Raw genomic sequence first — 21,480 nt, 5'->3', positions numbered from 1 at the left:
CATAGGACTTGGAGTTATTTATGCTTAAGCCACGTGACTCCATAAATTTGTAGAAGGAGTTTAATAGTTTCTGTAGACCGATTGCTGTTCTAGAAATAAGAACAGCATCGTCGGCGTAGAGTAATACAGGTACCCCTTTGCGCTCAACTAAGGGGTAATCTGCTTCTACGTTTAGAAGAAATTCCTCCAGTTCATTAATATACAGGTTAAATAAAAATGGGGCCAAGATGCAGCCTTGTCGGACACCCCGGTTTATTTTAAATTCGTCCGTTACATTAAGATCTTGGGAGTAACGGACGTTCGCTCTTGTATCTGTATGCAGATCAGCGAGGAAGTTGACAAGGTTCCTCTCTACGCCCATTCTCAGCAAAGTAGCCCATAATAGGCTTCTGTCTACACAGTCAAAAGCGGACGACAGATCCATAAATGCCATGTAGACAGTGCCTTGTCTCGCCAGTGTATACTTGCTTAGAATAAGGTATAGGTTCAGGCACTGCATAATGGTCGAATGGCCTGGTCTGAACCCGTATTGAATGGGTGAAAGGATGTTATTATCTTTAGCCCAAGTAGATAACCTGTTAAGAATTACGCCCACCACCACTTTAACTACTGAATTTATTAAAGAGATTGGCCTGTAACATAACGGGCTGCTGCGATCGCCCTTCTTAAAAATGGGGACTATAGTCGAGAGACCCCAAATTCTTGGGCATCCAGTTGTCACCGCTGCGTTTATTACCGCCGTGAGAACCGGGGCCCAGAAAGGGATGCTGGACTTAAACAGGTCCGGTGGCAGTCCATCTGGACCCGGGGCCTTGTTGATGGTTAGACCCTGTATTCCCCTAACAGTCTCTTGTACTGCGAAACACAGTGGGGTCGCAGTTGAAGTTAAAAAATCATAGTCTTCCCGATGCTCATTACTCTTAAAAATTGTGCTGAAATGGGACACCCACTCCCCCTCTGGGATGTTTGTTCCAGGGGCTGTGTCGTTTGGATTATCAAACAAAGGTTTGTTAATTATTTGCCAAAACTTGCTGCTGTTCCCCAACACAGATGGGTCTAAAAGGGATTCAATAACGTTGGCCTTAATTTCCTTTTTTCTAATAGCTATTGCTTTCCTATAGGCCAATCGGTGATTTTTTATCAGGTCACAATCTCTGGGTTTAGTTTTTAATGCGTGTTTCAGGTCCCTACTTGCCTTTGAGCAATTATGATCAAACCATTTGGAATTATTCTCACTACGTCCCTTTGTTGGCGCTGTGAGCATGGAGCCAATTTTGGTAACCAGCCCCTCAAACCTGGACAAAATTTTCAAAGGGGTTGAATCAGACGATAGGCAAACAGACAGCTCCTCTTCACATGCGCTGGTTATTTTAGTATACAGGATATCTTGGTTTATCATTGACCATCTAATGCGACGCCTGCCATTTACGCACCTTAGCGTGCCATGATCAATGCGTGACTGTCGTTTTGCAAGTAATGGTCCACCCAAGTTTATGACAAGGGGGTTATGATCACTGTATACACCAGTGAGGATAGTAAAGTGCGAGACCCATTGAACAACATCTGAAGATATTAATATATGATCAATAAAGGATCCCTGCCCGTGTCCTTTGAAAGTTGGGGTGTCAAAGATTTTAGTATCGGGAACCAACGACATAGCTACAGTCAGGTTGTATTCATTCACTAAGTCGTTTAGGTTCTTACCGCCCCTACTGTGGGAGAAGTGAAAACCTTCCTCAATATTACACCCTAAGGACCCCATTGGCGTGCTAGCTGGGTTACCACATGGTTGGACATTAAAATCACCTGCTATCAACAAATACCGTGATACAGTGTGAGCATTTTTGCTCAATATATCAATTAGGGAGGCAATATTACATACTTCATTACTACTGTTAGCATTATAAAAGTTAACCAGTGTCAGCACATTCTTGCCATTTTTTATGTCAATCTTCTGTATATTCAAATTAACATTGTGGCAGTTACTTATATTGCAGCGCAGGCCTAAGTTAATGAAGATGGCCAGGCCACCCTTAGCTCTGCCCCTAGTCGAGGCAACCGCTGGGATAATAAAGCTTAGAAAACCCTCAATATGGACGTTTTTATCCTCTATCCAAGTTTCTTGGAGGCACACAATGCTAAATTTTCTGATGAATGTTAGCCAAACTGGTTCTCGTAACTTATTTGCTAAGCCTGCAATATTCCATGAGATTAAGTTTACACAGTCTTCGGGTGCAGGGCAAATAACAGACTCTCTGGTAATTGGGGTAGATGTTGGGGTAGGCAACACTGCGCCTGCGACCGCCAAGCCTGCGGTGCTCATTGCAACAGACTCCCGATGCTCGGAAATAGGGACAGATGCCCCGTGCTGGGTATGAGAGTTCACGATTTTAGATGGGGAATCCATAGTTAACAATTTTGTACTGGGGTGGTTTTCGTGATTACCTGCTGTGCTTTCTGTCTTATCGGCACCACTTTCGGTGTCACCATTAACTGACCTTGTATCTAGTAGGAGTGTTGAAGGCACCTCAATTTCCCCAGAGAACACTGTAGGTAATACTTTAGGGAAACTACTGTTTTTGACAGCAATTGTTAGAGCAGTGTGTGTATCTTTTTCACTGCGACAACACCCCATCTCCTCAGGTGACCTTATAGTGCATGAAGCACTTACACCACCCCCCGTGGATTTTACACTCCTTAAACATCAATCGCAATCCTCCAGGCCGCTAAAGGCCTCAAACCTGTTAGAGAGCTCTAAGGGCGTAAATGGTAACAAGTTTGACATATTCCCATTAAATCCTGTTTTATGATTAGAAGGTATAGTGTTCCACCCATGTATAACTGGTGGTGGAGCCAGTTGGTGCATGTATACAGGATTCAGGGCAGACTCAATATTAAGGAATTGGGAAGTGGTGAAGGTATTGTTATTGTGGTATTGTGGGGGGAAGACAGTGGATCTGGGGTAAAAGTACGTCAGGGGGCGTGGTACTATACAGTTCTTTTCATTGCCGTATGGCCAATTCAAGATATGATGTACAGCTTTTCTATCTCTAAAGTTTATAACCACGACATCACCGCCAATGTCCTTTGCTCTACCCCCCAACCAAGACAGGCGCCGGACATGGACTATCTCTCCATTTATCGCAATGGGTTTAGGTCTATAGAGAGAGAGCCAATGCGTTATTTTATTTTTTAGTTGTGAGTATCCCTCTCTTTTACCATTAGGCAGTTCCGGGACCCCAGTGAGTATAACCACGTACGGTAATGCTTCTGGGGGGAGTTCTGTAGGTGGTATCCTAGGCTGGCCCCCTCTACCCCAGTTATTCTCCCTCCCTTCGGGTCTAGGGAGTCTATCCGGGAGAGTACTAGGTTCCCTGGATGGGATATTGGCAGAAAGGGTGGTGTTACTTGGTGGTATTGAAGTGGAAGGTCTACCCTGAACAACAGTTGAGGCTGTTGATAAAGAATTATTACAGGTATTGCCGCCCTGTGCTTTCGGGGCCACATTCAGGGGATTAGGGGCAGCTGGGGTTGCTACTGCTGCCTGGCTATTGCTTGTACTGGGTTTAGATGGTGTGGGACCCACAGTATTTTTTAGGAGGGATTGGGTTGTTGTGATGACTTGTTGGTGTTGTACTTTAGATTGTCCTTGTGAACGTACAAAATTCCCTAACACAGTCAAGTCCCCCTCAATTTTACCTAGTCTTGACTCCATCCCCTTAAATCTTTCTGCCAATGCGAGCATGTAGCTACGTATAATCAACTCAATATTGTCCAGAAGTGACTTGGGGGTGGCAGATTGCGAGTCCTCCTCCATCTGGATGTGGGTAGTGTCTGATTCTGTAGTTACTTGAGCTAAAGATGTCGGGGGAGTAGGACTGACAGTTATGGCTTGGTTGGTGTCAAGAGCTCCCGTTGATGTTGTAGTAACAGTGTTCATCTTTTTACCAAACTCGGTGTGACTTATTTTGGGCTTATTCACAGTTGTTGTTTTTCTTCTTCTTTTAGATGGGGGGGGCCCATGCGTTTTTGTGTCACTAGCCTCGGGTTTTTGCCTCTTACAACTTTACCAGGCCTTATTGTAGGAGATATCAAGATCTTAGGAGTGTTATTAAGGTCAATGGCCACTGTTGAAGTGGTTTGTTGGGTTTGGGTGGGTGACACTGCCGGGGCTAAACATTCTTGAAGGAGCAAGGGTACACTGGGAGTCAGTGAGGTGTTGTCTGCTGGGGTGCTGATCAGGTCGTCGTCCAGAGAAACAGACATTATGGGTTCTGAAAATGTTCTGTTTTTGATGTGCTCTATGGAGCGACGGCGGTCTGCTCTCCTCTCAGCTAACAGAAGCTCCTTGTTACCTTCTACGGCTGGTTTGAGAAAGTAATCGTCCAGTGTACGATTAGTGATGTTTTTGTCCGACCCCACAAGAGCAGGGCTTGTAGCCGCAGTTGCCATTCAATGATGAAGGGAAGTAGCAGAGTAGATGCAAAACAGAAACTGTGACTTACGCAATCCTCGTACCAGGACCTCTGGCCCAGCCCAGCCTCTTCTGGCCGATGAGGGCCGTAGAGGGCCCGCCCTTTGCCCGGGCTTCGCCCCGGGCGTCCCGCTCGCGTCCCGCGTTGCGGGCGAGCCCCTCCTTAGTAGCGCCTCCTGGCGCTAGAGTGTGACGCGTTCCAGGTGCGCCGGTGTGGAGGCCCCTGGGAAAGCGAGTTTCTCCTCGCGCCGCCCGCAGTTGACACCAGCGCGGCGGCGGGAGAAATCGTCAGGTGGGACAGAAGCGAACAGTCCTTCTCCTCGGCAAGCGGTAAGGGTTTCCGCCAACGTGCAGGCACACACAGTATCCCTCGGTCAGTTAGTTTTGTCACTCAAAATGCCACACATTTGCAGCAGAATGTCACTCATGCACTGAATCCTTGGAAAAGTCACTTATAAGCAAGCTGAAAACTTGGGAACTATGAACCTGGAGTTGGCGCACTGAATTTAGGGCCAGATGTAACCTTTTACCGACTCGCAAAATAGGGTTTGCGACTCGCTATTAGGAAGGGGCGTGCCACGGGCCTCCATCTCTAATAGTGAATCACACTGCAATGTAAGATTGTTTTGTGACCGCAATTGCGGTTGCAAAACACTTGCAGTTTACCACCTACTTCATGTAAGTGGTAAGCCACTCGCAAACGGGAAGGGGTCCCCAGGGCACCCTTTCTCCTTTGTGAGTATGTGTGGAAATATTTTTAAGAGCAGGCAGTGGTCCCAGGGATCACCTCACACTCTTAAAAAATGAAACAGGAACGTTCCATTTTTCTTTTTTAAATGTATCCGTTTTCCTTTAAAGAAAATGGGCTGCATTAAAAAAAACTGCTTTACTTAAAAAACAGTCACAGACATGGTGGTCTGCTGACCCCAGCTGGCCACTATCCTTGGGAGTGACGGCCATTCCCAATGGGGTCTCAAATAGCACCTGCCTCATGAATATTAATGAGGCAGGAAATTTGTGACCCCATTAGAAATCGCTAACAGTGTCTGAGACACTGTTATAAATTAAATTTTGCAAGTCGTAAATTGCGAGTCTTAAAGTGACGCAATTAACGACTCGCAAATTGTAAGGGTTGTACGTCTGGTCCTTAGAGTGCTGTCACCGTAAGTTCATATACTCCTCAATCTACTCATGGGTGGAAACACACACTACAGTATCTGTGAAGCAGAAAAATAATTCAGTCTCTTTGATTGGATGAGCTTTGACTTTTCCTACCTCCCTTGAGTGTGTCTCCAAATGGGTCACTCCTGTCTCTCTGGAGCGTGTCGCTGCAAATGGATTACTCGCCTCCCACTGGAGGTGTCTCTGCGAATGGGTTATTCCTGTCCCACCGTAGTGTATCCGTACAAATGGGTTACTCCTCTCCCACTGGAGTGTGTACCTGCGGAGGAGTTTCTGCTGTCTCACTGGAGTGTGTCCCTGTGAACAGGTTACTCCTCTCCCACTGCACTGTGCCCCTGCAAATGTGTTACTCCTGTCCTACTGGTCTGTGTATCCACAGACAAGTTACTACTGTCTCACTGAAGTGTGTCCCTGCGAATGGGTTACTCCTGTCCCACTGTAGTGTGAACTCGCAGACAAGATACTGATGTTTCATTTGAGTGTGTCACTGCGGATGGGTCACTCCTGTCCCTCTAGAGCGGGTCCCTGAGAATGGGTTACTTCCTTCCCACCGGAGTGTGTACCCGCGGGCAGGTTACTCCACAGATCTGGAGTGTGTAGAGTATACCCGCAGTAAGGGTTACTCCTTAGATCTGTAGTGTGGAGAGTGTACACATGGGCGGGTTAATTCTCAGATCTGGAGTGTGGAGTGTGTACCTGCGGACGGCCTACTCCTCAGATCTGGAGTGTGAAGCATGTACCCAGAACGGCTTACTCCTCAGATGTGGAGTGTGAAGGGTGTACCACAGATGGGTTACTCCTCAGATCTGGAGTGTGGAGTGTGTACCTGCGGACGGCCTACTCCTCAGATCTGGAGTGTGAAGCATGTACCCAGAATGGCTTACTACTCAGATGTGGAGTGTGAAGGGTGTACCACAGACGGGTTACTCCTCAGATCTGGAGTGTGGAGAGTATACACGCCGTAAGGGTTACTCCTTAGATCTGGAGTGTGGAGAGTATACCCGCCGTAAGGGTTACTCCTTAGATCTGGAGTGTGGAGAGTGTACCAGCGGATGAGTTAATCCTCAGATCTGGAGTGTGCACCTGCTGACGAGTTACTCCTCAGATCTGGACTGTGGAGTGTGTACCCGCTGATGAGATGCTCATCAGATCTGGACTGTGGAGTGTGTACAGGGGACAGTCTACTCCTCAGATCTGGACTGTGGAGTGTGTACCCACCAGAAGGGTTACTCTGTAGCTCTGGAGTGTGTACCTACGGACAGGTTACTCCTCAGATCGTGAATGTGGAGTGTGTACAGGCAGACAGGTTACTCCTCAGATCTGGAGTGTGGAGAGTGTACCCGCTGACAAGTTACTCCTCAGATCTGGACTGTGGAGTGTGTACCCTCCAGAAGGGTTACTCCTCAGATCTGAAGTGTGTACCTGAGGGCGGCTTACTTCTCACATCTAGAGTGTGAAGCATGTACCCGGAACGGGTTATTCTTCCGATGTGGAGTGTGAAGGGTGTACCACGGACTTGTTACTCCTCAGATCTGGAGTGTGTACCCGCTGACGAGATACTCTTCAGATCTGGAATGTGAAGTGTGTACAGGCAGACGGGTTACTCCTCAGATCTGGAGTGTGGAGTGTGTACCCGCTGATGAGATGCTCCTCAGATCTGGACTGTGGAGTGTGTACAGGGGACAGGCTACTCCTCAGATCTGGACTGTGGAGTGTGTACAGGTGACAGGCTACTCCTCAGATCTGGAATGTGAAGTGTGTACAGGCAGACGGGTTACTCCTCAGATCTGGAGTGTGGAGTGTGTACCCGCTGATGAGAGGCTCATTAGATCTGGAGTGTGGAGTGTGTAAAGGGGACAGTCTACTCCTCAGATCTGGAATGTGAAGTGTGTACAGGCAGATGGGTTACTCATCAGATCTGGAGTGTGAAGTGTGTACAGGCAGATGGGTTACTCATCAGATCTGGAGTGTGGAGTGTGTACCCACTGATGAGATGCTCCTCAGATCAGGAGTGTGAAGTGTGTACCCACTGACAAGTTACTCCTCAGATCTGGACTGTGGCATGTGTACCCACCAGAAGGGGTACTCCTTAGATCTGGAGTGTGTACAGGCGGACGGATTACTATCAGATCTGGAATGTGAAGTGTGTACAGGGGACGGGCTACTTCTCAGGTCTGGAATGGGTCAGAAGTTGTCTCAGGGTGGACACCTTCTCATGCTTCTCGCTGTGTACTGACTTGTAGCACTGAGGTGCCAGCCCTGAAACCAGATGGCCTAGGTCAGAAACTCTTCTGCAGCCCTGGACCTGTGCTGAAGGGAGTGGCTGTAAGTGTCACTTCTAGTCCATCTGCCCATGACAGAGGGCTACATCAAGCAGTAGGGATTGGTACTCAAGTGAACGTTTCTCGCATTCTGCCCAGTTAGAGGCACTCTGCCTCCCTGTAGATCAGTGCTGCCTAAACCAGAGCTGGCACACCTGCTGCTCCTGAGTTCTTGTGTCATAGACTGGTCGTTCTTCAGATCCTTTCTAGTTATTTTCTGCATGAATGTTTGTCGTGGGTATTTCTAAGATGTATTACTGCTTCACAAGCGCATGCACTTTGTTACTAGTGGGCAGGACATGAGAGTGACTGACAGTGGTTTTACCCTTTCACATTTATGTATATTTCTGCATCTGTGAGTGTTGTCCCCTGAGCTTTACTCCCAGGATCTAGCAGTCACCTGGCTTCGCTTTCACTAATGCTTCATCAGGTGCATGCAGAGGGCCGCAGCAGTCAGGGCCTGTGAATATAGTTGCAACTTACTGTCTGGGGAGGTGTTTTGCTTGGTGTTTATTCCTAATTTATTCAAAAGCTTGGACATGTAGTATCAAAGGGCAAGTGCCTTTCTTAGTGTCCTTGGTGATTATCTTTTTGTGTGTTGTGTGTGTGCTTCTTCCATGCTTGATTTATTACCCAAAAGTGTTGTAGATGCTGCTACCAAAAATCACAATAACTGCAACAGCAAAAACATCACCACCAAAACAACAACAAATACCACCACCACCAGAACAACAACAAAAACTCCACAAAAACAACAAAAACACCACCACCAGAACAAAAAACACCACCACCAGAAGAACAAAAACTCCACAAAAACAACAAAAAACACCACCACCAGAACAACAACAAAAGCACCACAAAAGCAACAACAAAACACCACCACCACCAGAACAAAAATCACCACCACCAAAACAACAACGACAATCGTTGTTTATAGGGATATGTATAATTATAATAATGACAATGATGACTATAATATTATAATAATAACTACAGGTATATATTGATAACCACTATTAGCAGGTTCCAATTACTGGTAGTAGTAATATTAATAAAGGCTGATAATGCTAATTATGCTAATAATGAAAATTTTAATATTAATAATTATACTAATAATGAACATTCTAATAATAATAATATTGATAGACACTTTTTACACATACAAATACAACTATTATGAAAAATAATAAATATACATATAATTATAGTGATGATAATACTAATCATGCTAATCGTAATATTGTGACTGTCAATATTAATAATAACACAAATAATAACAGGAATAATAATAATAATAATAATAATAAAAACAAAAAGAAAAATAATAACATCACACTTCATATTATGGTTAATATTGTTCTAATACCCTTGTTGGTGTTATTATTTGATGGTAATAATACGACTAGTACCACTACAACTAATAATAATAATAGCTATGATTAAAACTATTATAATCGTTTTCTTGCTGTTACAACAATGATAATAACATTAATAATTCATTATAAGAGATTTTAACTTGTGTATGCCATTTTTTGTGTGATGAGGACCCCTTGAAAGAGAGTGTAAATGTCAGATTTCCCTGCGCCTACGTATTCCTATGACTCGGGGAAGAAGTCTTCAGGTATCGCTTAGTTCATTAAAGTTAAATAGCAATAACTAGCCGTGTGATAGGCCTTGTCTCTGGTGCCATTTCAGATGTGAGAAGGGCAGACAGTGCCGCACTGCTGTGTCCAGATATGGAAAAGGTCACCATCTTGGAAGCACTTCTGAGGGTCTGTTTTGGGAGATACTTTGGAGGGATTGTACCACGGGCTATGATTTCTGCATACATCAGTAAAAAAATGTGTGACTTACAGGTTTTTAGTTCTTTAAGCTGACACCTAAATCCCAGTGGCCATCATAAGGCCAGGCATTCACCTGGCCTGACGGGGACAGTGAACTTCTGCTGGTTTTGTGATATATGTTTACTTTGCTTGAGCATAGGTGGGCAGCTATCACCTATTGTCTATTGGATTCCTAGTGTTGCATGGTTTCCACTTTTCAATAGGAACCGTTCGTGTGTTGAACAACAAAATCGTTAGGATGGTAACAGACTGATTCTATACACCCTGTCAGGGTATGTTGGCCCATAGCCCTGGTGGCTCACAGTGCCACCACATGCACTCCAAGCCGTACTAAGGTAACAAAAGGTTTGGGCAACCTTAGAATATGACAACTCTGACTCCTCTCAGGAATCGCCGGAACAGATCTAGAACCTTTTCATTCAGTCACTCATGCTCGTCCGGGGAATATACAAGAAATACACAAAGGGGTGTTTTCAATATTTATTGTACTATTGTTATTCTTGTATAAAATGTATGTGCTGCAATGATTAATAGACAGAAGCAGATAAAAGGGACTATCAATATCAGGACAGTGAAAAGAATGAATAATTCCACCATCGTACTAAAACAGTATATATACTGGCATATAAGTACTGTGCATATTGTACTCCTACTACGCGCTCCCTAACCTAGTTGCCTAGGGCAGGTGTATTGCCACAAATCCCCTACTGCATAATCTAACACCTGAGTACCTAAAGGCAAGGTATGTTGGTCCCCGTCTTGGTCACAGGTTGGAAATCCCTCCTGGCACAGGGTAAGCAGGAATCAGCTGAGCTGGGACTCCAACAGCAGCGACGGCCTCGCAATGAATTACAGCAGAGTGCTCCTCTAACTTGAGCCCCAAAGTATGTGTGCCTTATAACAACAGTATCCATGCTTCTGTGTCAGCACTCCAGCTGAGCCGATGTTGTTTATTGTCCCCTTGGTAGCAATGTTTTCTCTTGGATGAAATAACAAACAACAACATTTCCACAATGTGTATTCAGGCCTTGTACAGAATGTTCAAGGTGTCGTGATAGTGTGCTTACAAAGTGGAATTGTAAGCAATATGGTTTCAGAGATACTAATACTTGCACTGTCACGCAGGCAAATGTGGGTCAAAAGTCATCGTGCGGAAGAGAAGGCAACTTAAGAAACGCGAACATGTAAAAATGGCAGTGTTTCTCTCCGAGCCGAACCTAGCCACGTGACACTAGGGTACTGGAGCTTCACTCTCGGTATCTACAATGTCACTTGGAATCACTTTGTGGAAAACAGCTGGTTAGTGGTACCGCTTATCTATTATTCTATATGTTGTGTATGGCTGGCATTCTAAGCCATTAGCGTGACTAAAAGGTTGGAAATGGCGTTTTAAACCGCTGTGACATGAGGTGACACTAAGGGATGTGTTTACTCCAGCTGTGGTTCGCCTCCTCGCCCAGGTGATGCGCTGCCCCCAACACCTGTCCTGTTTTTCTGCTCACAGGAAACATATTTCCAAGCTGATCCAGCACCTGCCACACAGCCACTGTCCGCACAGGGCCAGCTGGGTGCCCGGCTGGCAGGAAGACAGATATTTATTTTTCCAATTTGGGTAGGGAGTTGGAGTAATTGTAGAGCGTGGTGTGATAGAGTGGTAGAAGACAAGGTATTTTCATTTTTTTTTTAATGAGGTTCAGGGTTGGGGGCTGGTAAGTAGTAAGGGTGGTGGGTGCATGACACGCGGCCAGGTATATTTTTATTTAGGCAGGTGATAGAGTAAATGTAAACCGGTGTGATTTCGAGATGTCCTTTATGTGATTCTTCTCATGTATGACAATCCATTCTGCTCCAGTTGGTTCACCAATGGTTTATAGTATGCAGTATACACTGGGCACAAGTCCTAAAAAAAGATGTGGGGGGAAGCTCCAAGTTAGGTGGTGTCACCGGAAGTGATATCACGACAGGAAGTGACGTCACAAAATTTGCCAGTCTCCGTCTGAAATGCGTGAATACATACAAGATACAAGTAGTGGTATAATACTGCAATAAGTGGCAGTCACTCAAAACACAAGAACACACTATACACAGGACCGATTCCTCGGATTACACTGTTATTACAGACTCGGGGCGTAGGCCATACAGGCATCTGTCGGGGTCCCTGGAAGTGATATGCTCAGCATGTTGACAGCGCAGCTTCATGAAGCCTTGGCGCCTCGGCTGTGCTCTGTGACAGGCTGGCAAGGGCGCAAGGTGGAAGTGAAGATTAGTCTCAACCTCTGGTGCATTTGAAAGGCTATTAAACGTACGCAAGTGCAACTTCGGGTACCGGCTCCATCTTTTGGGCAGTGGGTGCGGCGTCCACCCGGTAAAATAAGTGGGGGGATGCCGTCCACCCGCGTGGTACCCCGACTCGAGCCCTGAGTGTACACCTAGTGTACAAAAGGCAACAGTGCAGAGATTGTGTTAGGGTGTCACCTTCAAGGCATCAATGGGCCTGTATGGGATTGACCAACAAGCTCCCCCTGCACTTTGTCATCTGCCCAAGCTCTTTGGCCCTGCCATCTGGTCTGGGGCTGCTGTTCTACATTGAACTTTGGAATTCTGGACTTACTGTCTCTGACAAGGCCATTAGGATGTTGGGGGTTCAATCCCCTCTGCTGAAGTGAGAGCCATACATTCCGATGCCGCCTATTTGGATCAAGTTCATGAACCCAGAGCCCTCCATCTGCAGGGGTGAAGATCTAAGTGAGGTCCTGGCTTAATGGAAGGCCCATGAATTACTATGCCTCACAGGTACACTGTGCATAGACACGGACAGGAGGAGTGGCTGTCTTTTCAAGTGCCTACTTTTCCAGCTCTGGACAGTGGGATCAGGCGGTTAGCTCACTTCATAAGGAACTTTTTCCATGAATGTTGTGAAAGGACCACAACCAGGGGGTGCACACGGGTGTTGTAGTTTGGTCCCTTTTAGGACAGAAATTAGTTTGAGCCCTCCCTTTTACCAGGGACGGCACAGAAGGCCTAGGGATCTTGCAAGAAGGGTTTTCTCTTCTTCAGCCCTTACTAGCCACTTAGACCGATGAGCCTCCAGGCTCCTGCTGCAAAAGCTGTGAGGCATGGGAAGGCTCACTGTGAGCCATTTATTCATTTATTCATTTGGAGTTGTATATGGTGCTGCACATCGCCTCACAAGCACTTCAAAGCACTGCACAGACAGAGTTGCAATTCTATGAAAATGGGTCAGCAGGTTCCCTCTCTCTGATATTCGTCACTTGCCAGTACCAGGTAAAACCCATTCAAAATCTATATATATAAAAAACAAAAGTATGTCTGTTTGTCCTTTATGCATTACTACACCATTCATCCTATCGGCATGAAACTTTGGGAAGTTGTTGAGTACACTCCCGCGAAGGTTTCTGGCAAAAAAAAAAAAAGTTAAATGTTGAGTAAGATCCCGCAAAGGTTTCTGGCAAAAAAAAAAAGAAACATTTGTTAAATATCGGCCCCCCAGATCCCAGGGCCATCATAATCTTTCCAATACTGAATGTTTACAGTTTCCGGTGTGACTCGCTTTTGCAAGGACCATCAACAAAGCACAAGGACAATCGCTGCAAGTGTGTGGACTAGATTTGGAGAATTCGTGCTTCTCACATGGACAACTGTATGTGGCCAGCTCATGCGTCAGAAAACCTTCAGATTTATTCGTGTACGCATCAGACGGAAAAACAAAAATTACAGTGTATCCAAAAGCACTCTAATAAATAAACAGAATTAAAACAACACTTTAAAATGTTTTCCATATTAAAATGAATAAGTTTCAATAAAAATGACACAATGTAAATTAAATGTTATCATAACAAGTTTCCTTAAATTTCCTTTCTTCTGAGATCGCAGCAACGCGTGACGGGTAAGCTAGTAAGTATATAAAAGTTTCATGAAGCGCAGTTGAGTTCTGCTACCAGGGCCAAATTCAAACAATTCCACAGCTGTTAGCTTACACTCCTGGTGTTAGTCTGTTGGAGGTTTCTTAGCTAGTCCAGTGTGACGTGGCTGATCGGAGGTGCTTGACTGGGGGATTAAGAAGGGGGGGAATCTTGCCTGTACCCGGGGCTTTCATGCAATAAGCTTTATGTAAAGAGAGAGAATTTCAAACTAGAAAGTGTTTTCAATGCTGCATTTATTTGGGAGTCCAGTTGCAGTTTGGCTGCCCGATTCAGTATCGTTTACACTTTTTCTGCAAGTTTATGGAAGCACAAAATAGACGATAATACAATAGTCTATGCCGTTCAACCAAAGGCCTCGTGAGTTCGAAAAAACTGGGGAATTGAGGGCCTCATTTATGAGAAGAGACGCATCACTGCGTGAAAGCAGCGATGCGTCATTCCTCAGTGCGCCCTCCTTGCGACATGAATGATGCGTCATATTTACTGTATGACGCATCATGTCGCAAGGAGTTACAGATACGTCAGTATTTCTGACGCATTTGTAGGCGCAAAAGTGACGCATTGCTGGAGTGTGTCAGAAAAGTGACACAACTCCATCAATTGGTCGTTTAACATGGGCAAGTCCCATGTGAAAGAGCCTGCGTCAGTCTTATGCCTGCTGTGAGGCAGATGTAAGATTTTGACGCAACGGCGTCCGAAAAGTGGCTCAGTGGAATCTTATAGATTTCACTGCGTCACTTCTACGACCCTTTTTAGCGTCGGAACTCCCCCCTCCATACATTATACCTTGGGCATGTATAATGTGGCGTAGGGGTTTACAAAGTGACGCATTGCTGGAGTGTGTCAGAAAAGTGACACAACTCCATCAATTGGTCGTTTAACATGGGCAAGTCCCATGTGAAAGAGCCTGCGTCAGTCTTATGCCTGCTGTGAGGCAGATGTAAGATTTTGACGCAACGGCGTCCTAAAAGTGGCTCAGTGGAATCTTATAGATTTCACTGCGTCACTTCTACAACCCTTTCATGCGTCGGAACTCCCCCCTCCATACATTATACCTTGGGCATGTATAATGTGGGGTAGGGGTTTACAAAGTGACGCATCTACCTAGATGCGTCACCTTGTAAATATGGTGCAACAAGGCACATTTTTTACGCCACTGGTGCGTCACAAGAAGTGCTGCACTGGAGGTGTAAAAGTGACGCAGGGGGTCATTAATAAGGCCCTGATTAACCCAAATATTTGCGTCTGCTGTTGGTGAATTTAGCCGTCTTTACATGAGTGATTTCCATGAATTATTCACACAAGTGAGGTATGGGGTGAAAGCTGTGATGAATTATTTGATGCAAGGTGCAGGGTTGAGTTGGCGTGTCTGGAGTGCTAGTGTCAAGCGCCTTGAGTTAGTGCTGGTTGAATGAGTGAGTGAATGGAACGGGAAAGAGATGAGTCATTGTCAGTCCTGTGAACTTCTGAGATTTTAGGCTGTGCTGCACAGAGCACACAAGGTATTCTACAAGGCAACAAGCCACAGCCCAGGCGTGTATTCTCTGCGTACATTGCAAAGAGTGGGATTTGACACACAGGATGTAGCATTGTTGATGTGTGTGAACCCCCTTCTCCACCAATATCCCTGCTAAAGGAAGGGAAACGTTCCTCCGCCTATGTTCTCTCCTAAATCAGGTGTTTTGGCTAATAGTCCTAGATGTGCATTAAAATAGCTCTACAGATGAGCTTCAAAGTGGTGTCACACATGTAAGAGCCACGTCTGATTCTTGCCTTTATGTATGAATCTTGTCAGCTAAAGATGGCTCATGTTAGTGTGCCATGCATGAGATGCTGGCCATGTATAGTAACCAATGTACATTGGTTAGAGCTGGAGATGCCTGGAGAGCCAGCATGTCCATCAAGAAGATGCCTTACGGCTAGAGCGGTCGACCTCGAAGCTGGGGAACCGGGTTCGAGTCTCAACAATGACGCTCAACATCCTGTGATTCTGGCAAATGATGTAATATCCCCCTGCCTACATAAATGTCCATCTATAACGAAACCGGTGCTCATGTAAAGCGTTCTGATACACAATGTCTTGGGTCTAGTTCGCGCTATATTAAAAAAAAAAAAAACTTTTATAAAACACAGCCAATCACCCATGAGGGTCTCAAGGCGCTTCCAGTGTCGTGTTCTTGGAACACCCAGGCATGCCAGGGATTGTCCGACTGCCTCAATGTGACACAGCAAGGGGGTGGCGCGCACCGCCTCGCTGCCAATGACCGGGAGCGAGGGCTGTCGATGTCACTGGCGACGAGCTTACAGTAAATCCACACTTGGCCGTTGACCAGAGCCTGCTCCAAAGCCCGGGTATTTACTCACAGCTGGCTCACGGACAACATGTGTGAAGTACGACCTCAGTGATGCGTACCAGCAGGTGGAGCTCTGAGGAAGTGCCAGGGCTTGGCACAGACCACTAACGAGCAAAAGAACCCATCTGCATAGACCCGCCTTCCTTAATTAATTGGCTTTATTAACTAATCGGATGCAGAGTTGCATAGTTGCAGACCCTCAGCCACTACACATGCGCGAATGCAGACACACCGGAAACTTGGGGTTGTAGCTCGTTCTAACATCTTTTTTTTTTTTTTTACGAGAATACGTTAGGATACACAATATCCATCCGCTCCCAGTAGGTACAAATAGATATAAAAGTACCATAAAAAGAAATCATAGTCGCAGTGAGCAGAGAGCTGTTGAAAGCACTGATCAGAGTCAACAAAGTACAGGTGTGTTCAAGACTTGAGGCACGTTTATGGAACAGTATCATCGGACAAGAAGAGGAGACGGAAGCAACAAATGTTGAGAAAACAACAGAATATTGTCGATGTAACAGGAGGAAGAGGTGTGAATCTATCAACGCAAAGGATATCGCCAAGCCACAGAATCAGTGGTCAGCGGCGGCGAGCACAGGTAAATGTGGCAGCTGTCAGGGTGGGCCATGGGGGAGTCCACAGACGATGGAATAGGTATTATTAAATAAATGATTCATATATATTCCGTCGTCCGTCGGCTTCCCCCCCCCCCACGGCACGCACTGCCCACCTCACTGCACTTACCTGTGCCAGCCGGCGGCTGTAAGTGGTTTTCACTATTGCTAAAGCCAACAGGCGCAGGGTTTTGACGCATCAGCGTTGGTAAAGTGACTCTGTGAAATCTTGTAGATTTCCCTGAGTCACTTTTCAGGGGCGCCCCCCTGCATGGAAACGCCCACATGAAACCTTATGCAGGTTTCATGTGGCGCAGGGCTTTACACAGTGACGCATCTCCATAGATGCGTCACGATGTAAGTATGTCGCAACGGGGTGCAGGGTTTACTCCGCCGCTGCATCACAGAAGTGACGCAACAGCGGTGCAAATGTGGCGCAAGTCCAACATAAATCTGCCCCTGTCACTCTGCATGTTGCTCTGTTGTGCTAGCCTGCTGCTTGCTGTTTCTGTCTTGGGAGTGAATGGACTAGACCTTGCTTTCTACATCCTGCTTTCAAGGTTCTCCAAGGGATTTTGCATGCTTACCTCCTGTTAAGAAGTCTCAGGGCCATCAAACACTTCACCTACCAGTTCCTAGGCTCTTCTGCTGAGAGTCCTGGCTTGCCACGTGGTGCAAAATCCAGTACATAGGCCATGGAAGTGTAACCTGTTGATCTCAAGGAGAAAATCCACTCATCGACTCCCAGCGTCTGTTTTCTCGATGCATCACCGCTACCTGCACAGAAGGGTGGTTCCAGCTGGAAGTATTGACCATGACTTTCACCGCGGGCCCCAGCTCATCATCGCAGTGCATCAGAAGTGTTCTGCAGCATGAGTCCCAAGCACCAAATCATCGACGTTCATGGCACCCGCTCCGAGTCCGGCGCAGCACCTGCTCGCAGCTGAAGAATCTATGCAGCGCCTGCTTTGTCATTGGTGCATCGATGCAGCACATCTGAAATTTGGATGCTTTGCCCCTTATGACGAATCTTCATCGACACCGCAGTAAGGAACTGAAGCGGCAGGTCCGGCAACCGACACATCACCTGCCCAGCCAGCAAGGAACTGATGCATCACCTCCCCTACGCAGTAAGGAAACAACGCATTGCTTTGCTTTTCCAGTGCCTCACCTCTCCTGCGCCATGCACTGTCTTTGATTTGTGGCACATCTAAGGTACTGCGTGTGTGTGGGTTTGTGGGTGTGTGTGTGTACAAATACTTTACACATTGCCTCTGAGATAAGCCTGGCTGCTCATGCCAAGCTACTAAAGGGGTGACCAGGGCTTATCCTAGCTGTGTGACTCCCTGACTACAGTGAGGGTCCCTACTTGTGCAGGGTGCAAACCACTGACAACTGGAGACAACATTTCGAACAGTCACCATGCCAAGGAAACTACGGATACCTGGCACAGATGTGGGAGCTGGGGCATCTCAAATGTCTCACTTTTTTCGGGTCTGGACCTTTACCTGGGTCAGAGAACTGGTAGCGAAATTAACTGATGTTGCTCTTCAAACATTTGCACTTCTCTTGGTGGAGAGTTAAACCATACTCTTTCAGCCTGATCAACACTGCATGGAGGCGAGTGAAATGGATGTCTAGTGTTGGGCATGCACCAAGATGTCAACACCCCAGGGAGACCATTGAACACTTCCTTTATCATGTGCTGAGAAACTTCAGCTGCACTTGAGATACTGAAATCTCAAGGGGTTTACCACCAAAGACCTATATGCTTGTAGAATGTGGTTATGGGGCGAGAGTCAGGTATGCAGTGGTATTGGATGATAGCCAGAACGAGGTCCATCTTGGAGAACCACCTCGACCCAGAGAGCTCTCCAGTGATGTCATCAGTGGTTGGTGTCAAGTGGGGCTCATTGTTGATAGCCAAAAATGGCACCCTCATATCAATGCAGATGCACACTGCTTGAAGTTGCTTAGGTTTTCTTGTCACCACAATGGGATAGATCCACTGGGTTGGGCCTGTCACCTTCTCAATGATGCCAGTCACCTCAAGAAGTTTCAGTTCTTTTTCTACTTTGGGGCACAGAAGGAAAGCGTTGAAGTGCTACCAGAGCAATAGGCTTATGAATATGCAGGAGGATTGCTTTTCCCTTGAGACATCCAATAGCATCAAAGAAGGACGCAGATTGCTATACCAGTCTGTAGAGATCACTGGAGTGCACACTGAAGGCAAACTGCAGTAGCTTGAGCTCCTGGACAGCTTGGCAGGTTAGGAGGAATCCTGTTCCTTTGTGTGACACATAGACCTTGTGTCTCATAGAGGTGGTGTTGTGGGCGAACTCAGTGTGGAACACACCTTCAATTTGTTGGGGCAAACGGTTTCTGAATGCATATATGTTGATCTTGGTGGTGTGTAGAACAGGTGTTTTGGTAAGCTGCTGTATACATCAGCAGCCATGGGATTATGGAGGCCCCAGTGTGGCTGAGAGTAGTTTCAAGTTAGGCTTGAATGTCAGTGAAGCATGCAGGGGTCAACTGGGGTGTAGTGTGGTGTGGATCAGCCACCCGCACAATGTGGACTACCTCCTGTTCATCATCATCTATGTCGCTCTCTGCTAGTGTGAGTCGGTAGCACTGATGTTTTTTTGGCTGGGCTGCTGGTTGTCTCTCAGTGGAGTGGCACACTTTGGAGACATGATTGAATTTTACGCAGGTACCATATGTCTTCTTGCTCGCTGGGCAGTCACCTGTGTGAGGGTATGACCCTTTAAACCATCTGCAGGGTCAGCTTGTCGCGTTAGTTTTTGGTGACTGGCTGTGGCCTGCTGGCCGCTCTGTATATCACATTGCCGAGTTCTTTCTTGACGGTTAATGGCTGCGTTGGTTCCATATGTGCTGCTCATTCTTTAGAAAGTTCCTTGGACTACCCTAAGGTCCGAGTGTCCCTTATGGACATGTTCAGTTATTGAAAAATGCTCTCACAGAGCTTCAACCATGCGCAGGAAGGAGGCAAACCATTTGCATTCCTGATTTAGTTGATCCCAAGAATGGGATATGCTCCTATCTCCCTAGGTTGGAAAAATTCCTATGTATATCAATGTGGAAGGCCTGCCTGGTATATGATGTCCACTAATGTGAGTGGGCATCTTGCACCAGTCCAGACAACCCTTATGGTGATTTAAGAGGTCTTAGACAACCTTAGAAAGCTCTCCAAGTGGTAGCTGTGGAGAGCAGCCATCAGGCTTAGTATTGAAGGAGTGTATAACAGCTTGTTTTACCAGAATGTAATCTTATAGTATAGATTAAATGAAAGGAGAACCACACAAAGTATCTATAAAAATATGTATCTATTATATAACACTCGCTAGTATGATACAGGATCTCCTACACGGATATAGACACAAAGCACACAATACTTTAGCAAAGAATCACAGTAAATAGCACTATAACAGTGGGCCCCAGGGGCAGACCAAACCATATACTAAGAAAGTGGTATAAGAACCATGACTCAGTGTCAATACAATGTCAAGAGAACATAGAATTACTGGGCATCCACAGAACCATCCAAGGTAAGTAGATGGGGATCTCACGGAGAGTGTGTGTAGTGTGAGAACACGCAGGGTGCTCCGTACAAGTCTGTATGAAAGTCACGGTTGGAATTTTAAAGATTAGGGACCCTTCCCAGTGGACCCTGAAGAAATCCTGTGGAATACTGAAGGTTGGAGAACCACCCCACCCGTGGATATCAAGGTACCCACGTTACCTATCCCAGGGAAGTCTGGTGCATAGGTGTGAAGTGAAATCCGAAACCGCTGTTGAACCCAATGGAGGACTTCAGGAAAGTACTGCTGCTGGAAGAGGAGAAAGTGTCTGGAGGAATCCAAAGGAGGATTCTTGAAGAAGATTACCTGAAAGCAGAGGGGACAGAGTCTATGTCACTCGGGAGTGACAAGGAGACTTGGAAGATGGATGCCCTCCCATGTCGGGTGCTTCAGGAAGGATTACAGTGACCTTGACTCTGCAGCTGCAAGGACCAGGCGATGCTGAGGATGACCAGGACCTGCATATTAGCTGTCCTATGAAGAATGTCGAGTGCTGAGGTTTCGGTGTCCGGGGGATCACCAATAAGCTGTGGCAAATGCAACCCACGCAGGAAGTCAAGAAAGTACACAGTTGGGACCAGCAAGGACCAGGAGACTCACCACAAGCAGCTTAATCAGGGCAGGCCTGAGCAATCAGGGGAGCCCAAGGAAAACAAAGATGACCGTCAATTTGACCCAAAGGCCAAAGGCACAGGAGTCGCGGGAGGACCTCAAGCAGCTCACCAAAAGATGCAGGCCACGATGCACATGATGTGGTGTGGCCAAAGATTCTGGTCACTGGAGGTGATCGAGGTTGGGGCTAATTGGAACCCAAAAGCCTCTTGCACAGATGTCAACAAGCCTTTGCAACTGCAATGGGGATGCAGTACCCCAGGGTTCGGTTATTGCAGCTCCCACAAGGACTACCGGCCTCCAACTTTTTAAGAGAGTAGAGCAGGCCGCAGGAGCTGAGGAGAACCACCACCTGTGTTGCAGAGCCCACAGAGTCCGGAGGAGCTCTGGATCTGCAGACCGGTCGTCTTCACTGTGGTGCCTCCAAGGGAGATTACTTTGGTAGTCCTTGAGGCTTCACAGGCCTTGGAAGGTTCATGTATGATGCACAGGCACAGATGATGCAGCTGACTGAAAGGGAGACAAAGTCA

Source organism: Lissotriton vulgaris, chromosome 9 (assembly GCF_964263255.1).
Source record: "Lissotriton vulgaris chromosome 9, aLisVul1.2, whole genome shotgun sequence".
In the NCBI taxonomy this organism is placed as follows: Eukaryota; Metazoa; Chordata; class Amphibia; order Caudata; family Salamandridae; genus Lissotriton; species Lissotriton vulgaris.
This window is presented reverse-complemented; position numbering follows the sequence as displayed.